Source organism: Varroa destructor, unplaced genomic scaffold (genome assembly GCF_002443255.2).
Source record: "Varroa destructor unplaced genomic scaffold, Vdes_3.0 BEIS01000001.1, whole genome shotgun sequence".
In the NCBI taxonomy this organism is placed as follows: domain Eukaryota; kingdom Metazoa; phylum Arthropoda; class Arachnida; order Mesostigmata; family Varroidae; genus Varroa; species Varroa destructor.
Window position 1 is genome coordinate 46,641,793 of NW_019211454.1, and position 18,485 is coordinate 46,660,277.

Consider the following 18,485-nt stretch of genomic DNA (forward strand, 5'->3'; position numbering starts at 1 on the left):
AGTTGCTATTACTAGCTTGACGAGTTCACTAAGTAGCCATACCATCCCTGTTCATTCTATGGCTTGCCCCATTAGGTAACATGAGCGTCTCCCGTTATTCTAGTTGCAACAGTAGGGCCTGCGACACCTGAAAGTATCACGATGGAACATGGAACATAAATGACAAATATAAAAATTCAATTTTTGTTCCGCTCTGACAGCAAAACGGTCGTGTATATGTGTGTGTGTTCTCCTACTGTGGAATCGAAAGAAGCTACCAGTAAACGACGAGCTATAAACTACAATACTGCCGCCAATTTTCGCTAAGCAAAAAAGAACTGGATAAGGCGTGGGCAGTCTTGCTAAAGCTAATCGCTAAAAAATATCGCTATCCATATCAGGGAATAGAAAATGAGATTTTGCTAGTATCTCTGCTTCTGTTACCTTTCAGTAGACAATTCGCTCTTTTAAGTCGAATTGGCAATAAGGCACTGATGCCAAAAGGAAGACTGCTGCTCCGCGAGGCTTTGGTTTGCGAGGTTTTCGATTTAAGGATCAAAAAGCAACTTCACTCCGGAACCACGTAAACATTCACGTTACCTTTACATTTATAAATTGAAAACAACCGCGTTAAATTGAGGGAAACTTACTGTTTCCTGTATCCGTATTATGACAATATTCACATCGCGCGTCATTTAAATCGTAATATACCTGCTATGTGTAGCCACATTTACTAGTGCCTCGTTTTGACTCTCGATAGCGAGGAAATCACCAGGTAACGTCACTGTTGTTCTGCTAGATAGCTAGTGCTGCATCTATTTTTGGTCCAGCACCTTTGCAATAGCCAGCTTTAGCTTCCTTCGGTTGACACTTACCGTCGTCTATTTATGGACCAATCTTTCGGTACACGGCAGTAACGTATAAGTCATCCAATTGTTATTTCATCTCCCGGTCTTCCTATCGACAGGTTGTCCTATTGCCATTTCATTGCGCATTTGTTTACGCTCATCGTCTCTTATGCCCGTACACACAAGTGTATAACCGTCACAATGCTACTGCTCGTAGGAACGATAGTGGGGATTATACGTAGAAAGCGCCAGCCGGGGAAGCTCGAAGAAGAAAAGCAGAAAGAAGGCTGAAGGCGGAGAAGAAGAAAAAGAAGATGGAGATAAGGCGCCCACTGGTTCAACTAGCTGAAACACAATGGGTGTACTATCAACCAGCCAACGGCTGTATGTGGCTGGATAGCAGGTCTGAGCTTATCCTTCTCCGGTCATTGTTGGCTTATCCGACCCGGTTTGCCTTGCCATGCCCCTACTGTCCCATATAAAACCGGACTGTGGCTCGATTCCGGACTCTTCTCTTTTGCCATCGTGTTAATAAATAACACGCATAAGAATAATAGAAAAGGCCGAGACGAATAGCGCGTCTCAGCGTAAGTGACCGGGAAAGGGAGTGGATAAGTGCTGCCGACGCCGCCACCAGCCACGTCTACCCGAGCCACGTCCAGGACCCTAGCAGGCATAGCGTACCGTATCGCCATAGCGTTGGCACGTTGGGATAGCTAATACCATTTCTCCTGCTTCTTCTGCATAGCAGACAGCACAAACAGTTCCCTACTCAAGGCAAGTAAGTGTCTGCACGAAAAGAACGGGAGACAGAAACCAATAGGAAAGGAACGTTGCCGGACAACAAGGCCATGACGGTGGTTGTTTAGTGGAATGGAGGCAAAGAAGTGCAGCACTGCTTATGATGGGTAAGCTATGCGGTGCAGTATCGCGCTCGCTTAGGGAAACCGTCGCAAGGCTGACTAGCCATATAGCCCACTCTGCCCGGCCGCATGAGGGATAAGATTATGGCCTCAGCGTTTCATTCTGATGTCCTTTGCAACAGCCGTCGGTCGGTTGCGACTGGCATGGAACTAACCTGTTTGTTTCCTCTGGTGGGTGCCGACACCTAACCGCTTCTAAGCCAGTCGATCTTTTTCTGGATGTCAAGTATTCATTGAATGACTCTCCTATAGTTCATTTGTGGCTATCATACTTGCTCAAAGAAATACTTACCCCATACGCCCTCACTGTAGCCTCAATTATACTGAAGCTTAAGCGTTCTGTCGTGCACCTGGATCGGCAAGCGGGAAACGTGCGTAAGACGAGTTCGTGATGTTACTCTTCAACACGTTGCCATTACAGTATCCTCCTGGGGTAATAGCTCCATGAAAAGCACCGAATATTAAGGTTATAGATAAACGTGTCTACTGTATTTGTGCATTATTGTTGGGAGAAAATTACTCATTAATAATCACATTGAATAAGATGATGTTTGCATCCGACGAAAACAGGAGCTGTCACGAAGGTCAAGGTTGAGCACGACCGGTCACTTTATCAACTCTTCGTCTGCTAACTTTCCAATGCTCTGTAAAACCAATGGTACAATATAATTTTCAGTTAACTCGAAAATAGAACGCGCCAGGTTTGATGGAAGTTAAAAAGTAGGCAACCGTTCCGTTGTTCTACAGGCGATTAAGATGTAACGCTGTCGACGGCATCATATATAGCATATGTCTCTCGTTATCATAGTCTCTAGTAGATCTATAGAGTTCAATTTATTAGTCATGTTCGGCATCACCATCATTGCGACAAGATAAATTTCTGAAATGTTAACTTGATCATACAAAAAGTACTGATAGAGAATAACCGTGACTAAGGCCATGGTGCTCGAGAGAGACTGTTTGCAAGGGTCACATATTGTGGTAGCGATGGGTTGTTGCCGTCTTTTGTTTGATCTAAGCGTCACATCATGATACGGTGTATATAAATAACAGTTTCGTAGTACAGATCGATGCAACGGAAAATCTGCATTCACATGACACTTCTGTTTTGTTAGAGGCGAAAACAAAAGGCAGCCTTACGCGACGTGATAACTCGAATAGACTCGTGCGCCGGTTTACATTACGATTCTGCGTCGTTCTGTTAGTCTTCTAAGGATCTTCTTTACACATGTGTCAGAGATCGGAGGGCCGTGAAGAGCAACAGCTCGACTGAATGGCTTCATATGCACGTCGAGTATCCTTGTGGACTTAGCCTGATTTATTGAAGCAGCTGCCTTTTGATGTCATCAGTTCTATCAATTGGACAAACAGCAAATGCAGAGAATAATTGATCTTCTGCTAAGGGTATCATACAGCATTTGACGCAGAAGCCAGCAATCCAATTTATCAAGCGAAACAGCGCTTAATACAACTACGATACGATTAATTGATAAAAGAGCTGAACAACAAACGCATTGTGTACTAGTTATATTTCATCTTATTTTTTGTTCTATCGTGAGCTAGAAAAGCGGATTGATCGACAGATATTCGGTGAGTCTCTTTTACGGGGTCTGCGTGTGTACGTACGTAACCACCAAGTAATTTGTTGCACTAACGTACTAGACCTGATCAGGTCATGAGATTCTTACGTCTTGCATTCTATTATTGCAGTTACGTATGTACACGATGCCATTTGGTACGTTCACTCAACTTTGTGCTATAATTCTGTTTACAGCCAACTTCTTCTGTGGGCCACTTCCGTGTTACTATAATAGATGTGATGCCTGGCTCATTCCATCGTCATCATTGGTTGTATCATGGTGGTCGACCTTCCGTTACGTTCTTTTCATTCAGCATCATTTCAGATAGATGCTGGACCAACAAGATTAGCGCATTATAAATTTTCGTGACTCTATTTATCTAGTTCCCACATAGTGGCTGTCTAAGCTTTTGCGCAGCCCTACTACCAGAGGACCCACAGCCATCTTCAGGCAGCCGACTTGAGACGTGTAAAACAAACACCGCAAAGTGATCTATTTCCGCTTCTGCTACAGATGCTGCTTTCGCTGTTGCTGTTTATGATGACGACGGTGGTTCTGCTCGAGGCGTCGCGATGATCCTTTTTCAAAGCGATACATCGTCTTGCCAGCGTAGCCTGTTGTCCTAGAACTCGAATGCAGTCGTTTGTTGTCTGTTGGTCCAACTCTTTTGGCTTGAGTTGACGGTGGAGCGGGCGAGGTCTTCTGGCGGCCAAAAGACGCTTTCGGTTATCCTGAATCAGCCATCTTTGTGCCACCGGTTAGCTAGGTCTTTTCCATTGCCGTCTGTACTAGCAGACGCTGGAGAACCACAGAATGGCACTGAACGCAAGAGCTTCACCGTTGAGCTCTATAAGCTGTGGTCGAGCCTTTTGGACGGACGATGGGCAATAGAACTCCAAGATAGCGCCATAGAAAGAAAGAGCAACTAAATGAGAGAAAAGAGAGTACATATATAGACAAGGAAAAGAGGCTGAGCAAAAGTGTCTAATACATAGAAATATGAGTTGGCTGATAGGACGCCGACTGCCTCAGCTTCAACCGACTGCGGTTGTTATTCTGTCCTACTCGTCGCCATGATAAATCTGTGCCGCTTCGTCGAACCACTGTATTTGGCTTGGGCGGGGCTACAGCCGGCCCTACCGGCGAACGGTGTGTCGAATTGATACGCGTGGTGATAATAATCTCATGGTGTACACGTAAAGTAAGTCAGGACTAACCTGCAAGTGGCAACGATCCGATGGTCGGTACCTACCGCGGAAGCATGCTTAAAGCAATGAAGGGCTCGGAGTTGTTCTCCGTAATCCACAGGAGCAGAACGGAGCAAGGAAAGCTCGGAGTAAATAGTATACGACCTTTACTTTAGCTATCTCCTAGATAAAAAAAATATGGTGCACAAAAGGTGGTGTATGTCACACAAAAAATACCGGCCTTGGGAACGATACAGGTACCCGGGCTGAATTAATAAAAAATAGAGTGTAGAAGTTTTCTACCGGTGTTTTACTGTAGCTTCCATGTCCCAGAAACCGATTCAGGTCTAATTGTTGCCGTTGCATTTTTCAATTTAGTGGGCCTAACTTGTGGAAAATATACGATTGCGACACATTTATATATAATTGAAACGTGCAAATTGAGAATGAATCATTTACATAATCTTCTTCTATTCTGTCGTTGAATAATGAGTAAACGGCGCACGAGGTAGTCCGGGTTATGATGGTGTACATTACAGAACTGTACTAATCGGGCGGCATTGTCTCGCTCTTATGGATGGTTGTCTTGCAAAACTATTAGGATAAAAAAATTTTAAAAAAACGAAAGGTACTACAGAGAAAAATATAACGAGAATTTGAAGTATGACCAAGTTAAGTTCCCTACGTCGTACAAAAGCGTCGTAGCCGTAATTTATTTGAAGGACCCAGACAGACAAGGGTCCTTAGGTTGACGGCAGTTACCGGCATGACCAGGCATCGTAACAACCTTAATAAGAGAAGGAGCTGTAAAAACTCTAACTGCATAGCTCCATATAAAATATGAGGTAATTATGTCTAGCTTTCACTCTGTGAATTCGTGTAACGAGTTCGAATAGGCGTCGTGCGGAACTTTTGAATCGTGTAGGTCTTAAACTAAAAAAGAAAATTCTGACACTTACCTGGGGCACTCGAGGCATTTCTATGGAACGGTAATTCGAACAGAATAGTATTCGAGTAAATATCGTCAATGAATGCGATGCTCGTATAGTTCAAGAAATGAACCTGGTGGGCAAATTTAAAGTATATCATCGTTAGGTTAAGAAGCATCGCTTTGCTGGCTCCGCGCCTTCATCTGGATACGTTCATGTGTTAACAATGTCTGATCATTTTATTGGAAGTAGGAACAATAAAAAAAAAATGTTGCATGATAATATCTGTGGTACTCATACCTGTTACGATGAGCATGATTCTGAGATTGCTTCATTATAATAATGATGTACCGTCGGTGTGCTGTTTTCAATTACTGTAACTAATGTTAGAAGCTGTCAACAAGGCAATGTATACTCAGTTGTTCCTTTAAACAAAGAATGTTTATAAGCTATGGTAGACTAATCTTTTTTGTTTAAGAAAATAGGCTCGCGTTTGTTTTTCCAAAAATAAAAAATCTCGAATCTAGAAATCGTTGGGATAATTTTGGTCGAATATTAATTGTATACAGAGTCGTCTGCTAAACTGAAGAGTTGTCTGAAAAATTTTATTCTGATATATACGCATTTTCAGGCAGATGTATTAAGAACACATATAATAATACACGCGTCGTTGTATTCCATCAGTGAGAACAAATAAGCAAAGCACAGATGCACAAAAATTGTATCTTTGTTTCTGTTAGTTTTAAGTACCTGCAACTGCTTCTCTATGTTTCACAATAATTTCACTATCTATAGTCGTTAGATCACTCAGGATAACAGTACACCCTGAATTGACAGTTCTGCGTCTTATAACAACAAAATCAAAAAGCCAGGTTTCTAGGATGCGTCGAAGACTGATAAATATCTGATAAGCGGCTGTAGAGCAGCTTATGCTGCGTTAATACTGTATGCGCTTTGTATGTGTATACTTAGATAAAATCTGAGATATCTAGTCATTTCGACGAAACCCCTTGATGAATTTATTGAATCAATAGACTCTGGATATTTCAAAAGTATTTAATTCGTCCTTTGGCATGTTATGTTTAGCCTAATTCCGTCGTATATGGCTGGTTAGGTCCCGTTCGTGTTCCTACAATCAAACGCTTTTCACGATCTGTTTTAGAATTGCGACATTATTACTATTTCTCTAAGTAGATAGGAGCCGAGTAGGCACAATGCAACGGATGCATCTCCCTCAGAAAGATTCAAGCCATTTCTGCCAACAGAAACCATGTTTATATTCGAGTGTACCTCAGGAATATACACCCATCTGATTATGTCATATACGCTTATACCTTAAGTATCTATTATGTTTTGCAGATTCCCACGAGGGCTTGCCTTGAGGTAGAGAACACGCGAGGCCTGCTAATCTCGTCGAGACGTTCCGCAGGTGTGAGGATCTGGCATTTGCTTCTTTACGCCTGTGTCGAGGGGGCCCAATACAAGAGTCAAATAAGGAATCATTAATGAGATGTTGAGGTAATAGCTAAGTCAGTCTAGAAATTTGTGAAGAAATTCATAAACGTCATACTAGGATACATAGATAGGTCATACATAGATGCGAAGCGTCTGATTGATTTGAATGGGACCTAATATAATCCGTTTCGACAGTGGTAGTGTAAGTAAGGTGCAGAATATACAACGTATTCCCTTTACACTGATCATATTAGACAGCTGGCTACTGACATTGAAACAAAAGTTGCTTGAGACCTCTATCATTCATTTGAAAGTGATCTGGGCATTGTCGTTTCAATGATTTTACCGTATTTGGAACAGGAAAGAAATTCAGAAGAGAAAAACATTCTTCTTAAATATCATTATGAGGTACATAGCTATGCTAACGTACAAAATAAACGCAGGCAACGGAACTCATAGAAAAACATGCGCCCAACGGCGATACTAGTCGATTTTATCTGGCATGAGAAATCACTCGTACTTTATCTATGCGAGTTTCTAAGTGATACTATTAAAAGGAAGCCGGCGCTAAAGACCCTATATTTGTAGATTTCCAGCTTCATCTTTGTGCTGTTACGGAAGACTGACTTCCAGTGCATCTTTCTCCTTAGTGCAAGGTATTTGAGAATGAACACTGGCTATCATTATTATTACATGCGTTTTCCCTAACTCAATCGCACAACGGAACGATCCTCAAGATCCCTTCAGTTTCAAAAAAAAATTTCATCGTATAAGACGTTATTTGGACTTGTTTTCTGAAGTACATGGGCTTATTTTTTGCATCCCGGGAGCACCTTTCTTACCACAGTACTTTCAGTTCTAAGCTTATGCTGGTCTAAATGATTTTCTCCCCAAGCTTATGCCAGGGCATTGTTAAGCTTTATAAGGGGCAACCTAATAACCTACACAGAACAAACTTAGACGTTGAGAAGGTTACTGTAGCCAGAAAGAGCATGCCACGAGCTAAGTCGCATCGCCCACTTTCTCTTGTGTTTGCCTTTTACCATTTGCCAGCTAATCTAAGTATCTCCTTCGTGGGTGTTCGCGTATCTTCTTGCGTACGGTAAAGATTTCTCACCAACCGTTATTCTAATCGATCATTGCAAATTTATCGAGTCTCTCAAGCTCTGGCTGTAGCGCATGTTGTAACAGCGTCCTACGCCAACGACTATGGGAATATAGAGAACTGAGAATGACATGCCAATCTGCTTGAATAGTACCTCTATTTATTTTCCTACTTTATGTCACGCATAGAGAGGCATAGACGTGTATGCGGAGCATGTATACGGGCTATCCAAAAGGATCAAGATTTAGACTGTACGTATATAACTGTTCAGTAACGACCTGTCTCTACCAGAATAATGTGTGTAAAGAAGACTATGTAAGCTCAAAGCCCTTTGATTTCTCTCCCTTTTGAGTTTGTCTCATTCCTAACACTGAATGCGATAACGTCAATGTGTGGGCACACATGGACGGAAACGAACGGGACGTGTCCCTGTTGTGCCATGAATCAGAAACCGGGCACTAGAAGCAGATTCGTCAGTATCCTGTAGAACGGGAGGGAGTCAGCGACCTCCAATAAGTGGCATCCACTAAGCCCCACGCAAACATCAATGGTGGTGGTAAAACCTGTGTAGAGGTCTAGTACAACCACACAGTGATGGCAAGTAGAAGGCATATGTCACATTCGAAAAGGGAATGTAACTTCCTTTCGTTCAATGGCAAAAGTATTCTTTGCGCACCCTGGCCTAAACAGGCCCAGTGCTGCTTCTGCTGCTTTGGGTCGGCGGAACGGCCAACGAGAGGCAGACAGCTGTTATGCTAGAGTCGTTATCATCACCCCATCGATCCATTTAGTTGAATTGGAGGGCTCGTTCACCCTTTATCCTATATTACCTAAATCCCAAATGCCACGACGCCTTTAGTCATCTCTCGATCAAGTGGCTGGCTAGACGATCTAGCTATGATGGTAGCGGAAGGACAGCTTGGCGGAGTATAGCAAAGTGAAAGTGAATCAGGCAGCTGAGCTTTCGGTCACATTCGTGGCCTGGCTACACCATTTACACGAATATGCATCAGTAGTACCAGCAGCAGCAAAGATCGCCACTGAGTAAGACACCCAAATCATACCTTACACTAGACGGTCAATCTTTCTGCTCCAGGATACGGGATTACCGCTCGAACAATAGCCATGCCTCTATTCCTCATTGACAGGTTCTCTTCTTCGACGGTCTTTCTGCCAAGATCGTTATTAGCCAGGACCAAAATTGCCAGTTCGTAAATAAGCCTTAGATCTGCAGCTTAAGGCGATGGCACAGTGCGTTAATATGGAAACTATGCGAAAGGCTAAAGTGACCCGTAAAGTACCGCAAAGCGTAAACAACAAAAAGCCAGATGTGTCAGCGGATCAGCGCGATTTAGAGGCCTCTGGTTGGGAACAACAAATTGCAAAAAAGAAATGCCTTTATAATCGCAGGTAGGCCAGCACCAATGTAGATCATTAGGTAGTAACTGCACTTTATGGAGCATGTCAACGATGGCGATATTACTTGTGGTAACGGTGACATTTGGAAATATGTTGCCATGACAAAGAGAACTGCACGTCCCATTTAGCAGTCAAATTCGAGGCAACACTATGTAGCCATCAAAACACAAGCGATTAAAGTTGCCAAATGTGCGCTACATCGAAAAAAAATCAACAACATATAACACAGGTAATGTGAAATAAGCTAAACGCTCCACAATTCAGTAATCCGCATAGTGGTCCTAGTATAATCAGAGGTATAAAAACGTTGGACCTAAAACTTGAAACCGTCTACCGTAAAATCACTTCGCCAATTGGAACAGCACGACGCAACCAGCGACACTGTCCTAATGTAAAAAATAATCAATGTCATACGATACGAAACAGCTTCAGCTTTTTTCTTGGATAAAGGAATGAGTAATTAGTTCCGATGAAGTACTTAGATTAAATCTACATGACACGGTATAGTTGGGGGTAGCCTTAACCTAAGATGTTTCTAAAAGTGTCGCAACCGTAATGTCGCTCAGGTGACGAACTCGTTTGACTCACAGATCCATAATCAATGTACATGTCATTGAACGATTTATTGATACGAATCTATAAGAAATCACCTTGGAGAGAAAATTAGAATAAGTGGTCGATTTTCGTCAAAGGTTTTGTTACGTGGCGATGTCGTTCAGTGGCCTTTTCCTTTCCTTTTTTCGTTCGCTTTACAGAGTGCGTCTCTGTGCAATGGAGTGCTTTGCCGAAGTGCACTTTTGTAAAAAGTCACAGTTAACTCCCGCTGCACTGCACCGGTTTCCCTGCGGGCGACATATTGAGAACGCAGGAAGTATGTTCGTTCGGCCAGCGTCAAACGGCCACATGAGCGTCTTATGCCACATAGCAAAGGAGGTTTTAGAACAGCTGTTGCCCGTCCGAGCGTCACGAGTGGATGGAACGATATTTCGAACAACCACTAAAATCGATGCGGGCTTATAAGGGCCGCTCCAAGACGACCAAAATAGCTCCCGAGATGATCCAAGAAACACGTGCAGACAACTATATCAAAAGTTTTTGTTACGTTGGTGGAAAAAAATAACGTCATACGAGGCCAGGAAATGTTCGCTGATTTGATTTGGTGCACTTCGATGCATGCCTAGCGGCCACATCTGGACATTGAGGACATACGAACGTTGCATTGTTTCGAAAAGTGGCGAAAAGCACACAAACAGAGGGATCATTCGACTTGGAAATATCGCCCAGATGCTTCCCTGTTATAAATTAGATTTCTAAGTGTGGTTTTCCTTAAAATGGTCGTTCAATAAATATTACGTATAGCGGATTTGTCTACGCTCGACCACTGCTAGATTTACTATTCTGTTTCGCCAAAGTTTTATCAAATTTCAAGTATCATCGCTTCGTCCGCTTCGACGTTACCGTGAGCCTGCACGTAGGGCATCCATCTGGGATGATGTCGATCGGGGATTACAGCACTTTCCAGCTATACGATCATTAGCGGAATCGCATATATGAAAAATATAACTGAATATCTCGATGGCTGAACTGCTATCAGCGTCAACGCTCGTGAAGAGGCGATGGCTTTTACCTATCATTAACCACCTAGGATATAATTGTTTAGGCTACTCAAATAGGGCCCTTGTTAGTCATATGGTAAGGCATGGCTTTGGGAAACATGGAAATTGGATTTTCCTATAGGAATGCGGATTTGTCCAACACTGCTTAGTCCCACCTGGCTCCCATATATTGCGCTCTATGTACAGAGTTACACTAACACGATGCCCCTTTGCGTATTAGTACGTTTCAAATGAGCACATATACCCAAAGAGCATATCGCAAATTATTCTGAATCAGAAAACATGTAATTTGATTGTCGATATTGAGCCTCAGCGCTCGCTGAGGTCGCGCCGAAGCTGCATGCCTGAACACTCCAGAGCCAAAAGTTACTGGCCAAGAATCATAGGTCATCATTTTATGTTCATCGGTTACTCAAAATCTTTCATCCAGTTCTGTTGATGGTTAAAGACTTTTGCTGACATTCATCAATTCGTGTTGAAACGGTAAAATGCGGGATATAAATATTTTTCTTCTTATAAAGAATCCTACAGATACTTTTTCTAGCGAAGCCTTAAGTCAATACGTACAATTTCCAGCCGATAGATAATGGAAATAAATTGAGAATGTATTACGCTGTTATAAGTGAAGTCCACGAGCCTTGAAATTGAATTACTTTATAGCCTTGATATAACTTGATTGATAAATACTCCAGTCTTGTAGAAGCTCGTGGGTAAAAGCCGGTTGAGTTTACTCCTGGAGCTCAAAGGAAAAAAATATATCTTGAGTCGAAGATCAACGCTCAGTGGCCAAGTTCTTATTTTTCATAGCTCGATGGACATTCGTTGAAAGCAATAGGCAAGGAGGTCTTAAGCGAAAGCTCAAGACGCCAATGGTACAAACGTTTTAAGAACATAGATTAGAAGATCAAAGATCAGCGAGCAAGTAGCCAGATATCGAAATTCGAAGGACAAAAACGCACTGCCGCAATCGACGAGTTCTCTTCGGAGACAGACCATAGAGGCTAAACACCCTGTTGGCCAAAGCTGGCACTTTACATGTAGCGCGTTACAGAATTACAACCTATCTACTGGAACTGAGTAAAAAACGGATCTAGGTAAATCGAGTTCAGGCCAAAAGGAACTACGGTATGTAGTGTATTCTACGTGCCGTTTGCGAAATTCTAATAAACAAAAAAAATTCGCCTGACACTTGCGGTAGTGATAAAACAAACACGGTTTAAACTCTACCGCGAGCCGAAAAGAAAGTAGGCGGGACAATGGCGCCATTTTTGAGAGAAGCTGAATTCAATAGTAATAACGAGAAGCTTCCGACGTAAGTTAGTAGTAGTAGTACTTACACTGGACATGAGGGGCTATCGTCAACGGCAATCATACACGGCGTACGGCCTGGTAACGCTAGATCTCACCGCCATGCCCCAATTACGCCCTAAGTTCAGCAAAAGAAACTATGAATCTGTATACAACGCTGTGACTAGTTCAAAATTCCGCCAATTTCGCTTGTAATAGTTTTTAAATATTTTGTTCGTTAGCACCAGTATATTTGCCGACCATGTTGTGTGAATATTCAAAGAGGTATAACGCTTACTCGATCTTGTAGACAGAGTCGCTTGTTCTTCTGGTATAGCCCAATACCGCAGACAAACCTTTCTCAAGACTAACAAATAGTACCAGGAAAATATCACTTTCTTGGTAGCGTATGCCAGTTAATTAACGAAAGCCACTTGCATACACAGATTATTTCAGCTAGCGCAAACCCACACTGAAGCTTGGCTATGTCCATCGTTCAGCATTCGTTAGACAGAGTAAAGTTCAATACGATCAAAGTGGGCATTCAATTTCAAAGTAAAGCTCAGATCAGTTCTATACGTTCGTTTCCATGCCACAGGTAGGCAGTGTTATACTTTCAACACAACAGTACGAATTACATATCCTAAATCGATATTTATTACATAGCAAGGAGATAAACCCATGCAGAACAAACTTAGCACTTTGAAGAATTATCAATATACTCGCAGAAGATTGATGTAATTGATTGATATACACAAACGCTTTTTTATTTAAAGCATCCAAGTTCAGCGCTACTCTCGTGATTTGTATTCGAGTATTACGATTCTAGATAATTCTGTTTGTCCTAAGATCTAACTATCTAGCCGGAATATATATAGTCGTATACATAAATATACGACATCTTCTCACCGGACATACTACAAAAGTCTCATGCAAAAAAGAGATCAAAATATCAGTAATAACAGTGAGAGTTTACTCTTCTCGTTTAATAAAGGCTGCACTTAAAGTAACTGAGAAAAAATTGTTGGGTGAACGTGTCGAGCAAACTGTGATTACAATAGCCTCTTTAGCGAAAACTACACACGAATCCTGCGTTTGAAGCAATAATGAAGAATAGCGTAAGCTGGCGAAGCGCTATACCGCTTACTTAGATCGTTCCACCATCGAATGACCCATTAACGGTAAAGGAATTTTTCTTCTTTCCAAGAGCCTTGTAATCGACCTGAAACGATCCCGGACTCAAAGTTCATGAAATATTAAGTCTTTTATATTAAAGCTGGATACACATTTGGTACAGGCCAACGTACGTATCACTCGACCGTTTTCGTCGACCGTATTCCAAGACGTATTTTATGTTCATAGACTGCTTAATTGTCTATATATTAGTTGTAATAATTATGCATCTCAGCATCGTGTGCCCAGACTAAATCGAGATACGTGCATTATATCGTTCGTTTAGGTTTCTATGAAATTTTTAGACAAGCTACTCGTATTCGTCTTCGCATTTCAACGAAGAACTTTTCTCCCTTTTGGCTCTTTCATATCCAGTCAATGTTAAGCTCTTGCCATTCATCCATTCACTGGACAACCCGAAATTGGTGAATTATGCGAGCCGCTTGTAATCGGTGCAGTTGGTAACGTTCAATATCTTAACGATCTCTGTAGGCTGCCGACCCATAAACCAGTGATATTCCTGCGTCCCTTCGCCCTTGCGTTTGGCTTTTCTCGCTCCCTGTTCTTTACTCTCTACGTATACGATGTAAAGGACTTCTCTTGTCGTTTGAAGCAGCTCTCGAAAGCAGTCACTTCTTTCTATCCCGGTCCGGCTGGCGCAGCGGACGTGCAAAGAAGGACTAGCTCTCCATCTACTATAGCTAGCCTTCATTCTTGTCGTAGTCGCATTTCAGCGACGTGCACTGTCATCCGCCCCCGTGAAATCGACCACGGTGGGCATGGCAACGAGCATGCTATCCGGCAGTGGAAGAGCTTGTCGGGACGTGAGGCGACTACCGTGGGGCCGCCCGCGATCAGAACGATGGCGAAGTGCGCTAGTGATGGCCTAGTATCTTTACTTCTTGTCGGCGTTTTGCTTGTTCGCTCCCTTTCGTGCTTGGGACGCTCACGCCCCCTTTCAGGGACCAGTTCGCACAAAAATGGCAATAGGCACCGTGTGAAAGCTTGCGTGTGTATGGATGGCCACAACTGAGAGTTTGCATCTCAGCTGCCCGCCTATAGCAGCCTCAAAAGAGTGCATGTGTGCGGTTAGATCTATGTTGTTGACAGGTGTCGGAGGCATGCGAGGATGAAGTAATGAAGACGAGGAGTGTTAGAGAGTGAGAGAGAAGTAACGGCAGCGACAACGACACTTCGTAAGCTGTGTGATACAAATCTTCATTTCGTATATTCTTCCTACAGACCGCGTTGGCTGCAGAAGAGTAGATCTGATCCCTTTCAGTTCGGACGTAGGGGGGCGGGAGGAGAGCGGTCCAACCGAAAGGGTCAGCTTGACGCAATTTTGCAACAAACCGACAAAAAGGTATCCACTGCCTCCCAGGGTGTTTCTTTCCCAACGAAAATAGTGCTTCCAGGTCACCCGCATAAACGACTTCGCAATTGCCTAGCATCGCCGCGGATTATGAGCCAGGGTCAATGCACTACTGTTAAAAGTAGCCTAAGCTAGCGTTAAGCCTAATGGGTATGTGCTAAACTTTTCTAGCTACCAGGTGAACACCCTATATATATATATATATATATATATATATATATACCTATGTAGTGGAATTATGTGGACTGACGACTTCTTGTTTTCTGTGTACAGATACGGATCTAATTGATTTTTTTTGGTTGGCCTGTTAATCTGCACTAGTAAACGATCTGGAAACAGTTAAAAGCAAATAACGAAGTGAGGCATGCGGTAGATGGAAAAAGAAGTAATTATATTTACCGAATTCGTAATTTTGTGAAAAAATTTTGTCTCTTGCTACTTATTTCTATAAATTCGACGCTACCAAAACTAGCACTCTCACAATCAGACAAATCATGCCGTAATGCAGTGGTCTATGATACTGATAAGCATCCTTGATGCGCAAAGCGCTGAGAGCGGAGCTCTTCGTATTTGGGGTACTATGTTTCATGGCCTAACCTCAGTCCAACAAAACGGAAAGACAGATTTGGTTCGCGAATCAAATTCGGCTTATTTCTTCCCCCGCTGGGCCAGTCTGTTTCATGCCTGCCTATGGCATCGACGCCTGCCTTTGAAATAGAATGATGTCTTTCTAAGCGCCATCCGCAAGGGGAAAAGACAATCTGCACGATGTTTCTTAATGGAGCGCGATTGCAAAAAAAATTTGTGTTATAAGATTTTTGGTGATTTCACTCTTTCTGACGGAGTTTTGACGAGCTTGTTCATCTATTCCGACTGAACCATACGGATTCCACGCAGAATGTTTTATTTTTACGGCATATGGTCTACTACCTCAAAAGGTGCATTATCTTTGTCGTCGACCCAAGCAGGCGACCCATCCTATTAGGTTTTATTTGTGCGTTTGCATATTTATGCATAAATGAGCATTTAATATAGCACTTCAAGACAGGATTTTAACAAAGCTTACAAAATAAAGCTTACATGCTTCATCTGGCCGGGGCAATTCTGCGACAAAACTCGGTTAGTATAGACGCGACAACGGTTCAGCTGGAGGATCCAATCAACTTGCGTAGCACGGAATAATAACCTGTGCCCACGGTTTTACGCGCTGCTAGAGGATCTGCTGCCCCGTGTTAAAAATCAAACAGACACGTAACACCGCTGTTTTATGCCGACAATCTTATTATCCTTGGAAGAAATCGATTTTTCACCCAGCAAATTGTCGCCAGGTCTTTATTATAGGCGATCGAAGCAGGACCAATGACCAGTATAAACAATGCAAAGGACATGAAATGCCGTCGTGGAACCCGCCTCCCTATTATTAACACTCCGGATGTGAGCAAAACGGTCCCAAAATGCGTGACTAGTTTGTATACCTACTTATGATTTTATCTAAGCACGACCAAGTCTTCACAAATGCACAGCACGAACGAGCGATTGTGGTGAATATAGGTATACAAACTTTTCCTTAAGTGTACAAACAGGCTTCCCTTAAGAATAGCGCTAGTCTCTATTGAAATCAAGGTGGCTTCAGTAATTTTCTACGACTAAAAAACTAGATCGAAATAAACTTGCGCACCATGGAACTTAATCGCTCCTTTTTGAGCAACATTGTAGATTTTTAGCGACACGCTGCTATTTGTAGAGGATCTGAAGTGCAAATTCAATCTTTCCTTTACTCCTGACTACTTGGAGTTTGAGTATGTGGAAGAGGAATATGGTGGCGCTCGGTCCCGACCTTTGTAGCACAGAAGCGATGACCAATTAAACCTAAAGAGGTACAGACAGGATTTTGCAGTTTGCAGCATATAGATTTCACCACATGCTAAGGGATACATCGAGTTTTCATTTCATAGATGCTACGTACGTCTGGTGAAGATGTGGTGGAATATGCCTCAGGAATTATACGGTGTCATGCGTTGCTTCGTTGAGTAGTCTCTCTGGCTGCGCACAGAAAAACTTATAAAAATTAACTTCTTAAAAAAATACAAAATAATATTAAAAAAATATCAAAATATAAATGTATTTGTCTTCGCATATAATGTAAAATTTGATTATTGCCCTCGGTGAAGGCTACCGCTATATAACAAATCAACTACGACGCGCGAAATATACGATAATTAGGAAAGCTAAATTTCCATTGTTGACTCTTCTTCTTTGAGGTTTATTGATATACACAGGGAAGAGATAAGCTTTCATATACGTACTTTTTGCATAATGTCTGGCCGAGACGAAGCATTTTCAGTATTTTCCTAAGACAAGAATTAAGACCTTAAGACAAAAAATTTATTTCGTTAATGTTTCTCTTGAGAATTGCACCGGAGGCTGTATGCCTATTAGTGATCCAAAAAACTAGATTCGAGGAGATATTCATGTAAAAAGTCCGCACATTCGCGTTCCTCAAATACTATCAACTTCAAAGATTGTCTCCTTGCAAATTTTCGATTGATTTTGATAAATTACTTTAGGAAAGCTGATCTTTCCCTCCCGATTAAACGAAGAACATACCAGTCTTTGATCCGAGATACAAACGAATTTGATAAATCCAAATTCGATTGAAAACATTTTAAATTGTGTTAATTGTCCGAGGAATCGGCAAGTTGAAAAGAATAATCAGTCTCAGGAAGAAAAAGAAGCCGTTTGGGTAAACGAATTATTGATATTCATTGAAAATTTAGATTCAGATTTAGAAAAGACGGCGTGTATTAATTGCGTAACATATGTAGCCTGTTAATTGACGGTTAGTGACACCAGCTTTAATGAAACCAGTTTTACTGGCATTTAGCACCATGGGTCTGACATAGATGAACTTAACTATACCTTTTGCCAGAAACACAAAGGGTATATATTATTTGAAAGCATTGCGACAAAAGCCTAAAATTATAGGGCGATATTATGTGTTGTAGGGTACAGTTGGAGTGATTAGAATTATATTGGGCACTTATTTTTATATTCGCCGCCGCCATGGTGCCAAAATGCGACATTTTTTAAACATGGCACCGTATTTCGGCTAACACATACGTTCGTTTCTTGTAGCTGAAGTGCAAACAGGTGCTCATCTCAGGTCTATGAGGGCTATGGTAGAAACCAGTCAGCTAAAGACTGCTTAGCTAGGTCACACACGAGCAATGATTAAAACTAGTTGACACTTACCTGTTCCGTTCGAAATGGTAATCATATGTTGACACAGATATCAGCAGCTGTTCAGAACAGTTGCACCAGGACTGACAGGATCAGCTACACGAAGCTTTGCGCATGATCATTTGGTACGCAACATGGTACTTTTGCGTTTGAAATTCGCAGAATCAATACCGTTTGAAGTTCCAAACGATTTTTCTACCGATGATGTACGTCAGCTTCTTGAAAATCGAGGTGCCACTTGCCTGATAGGTACATTCCAAGGTCAACGTGAACTTGAGGCAAAAATGAGTCATAATTCGTGTCTCTACTGTCCCCTAGTGTTGTTTCATTACTCTTAATGGAAACCAGATGTATGTATTAGAGGATTCATGA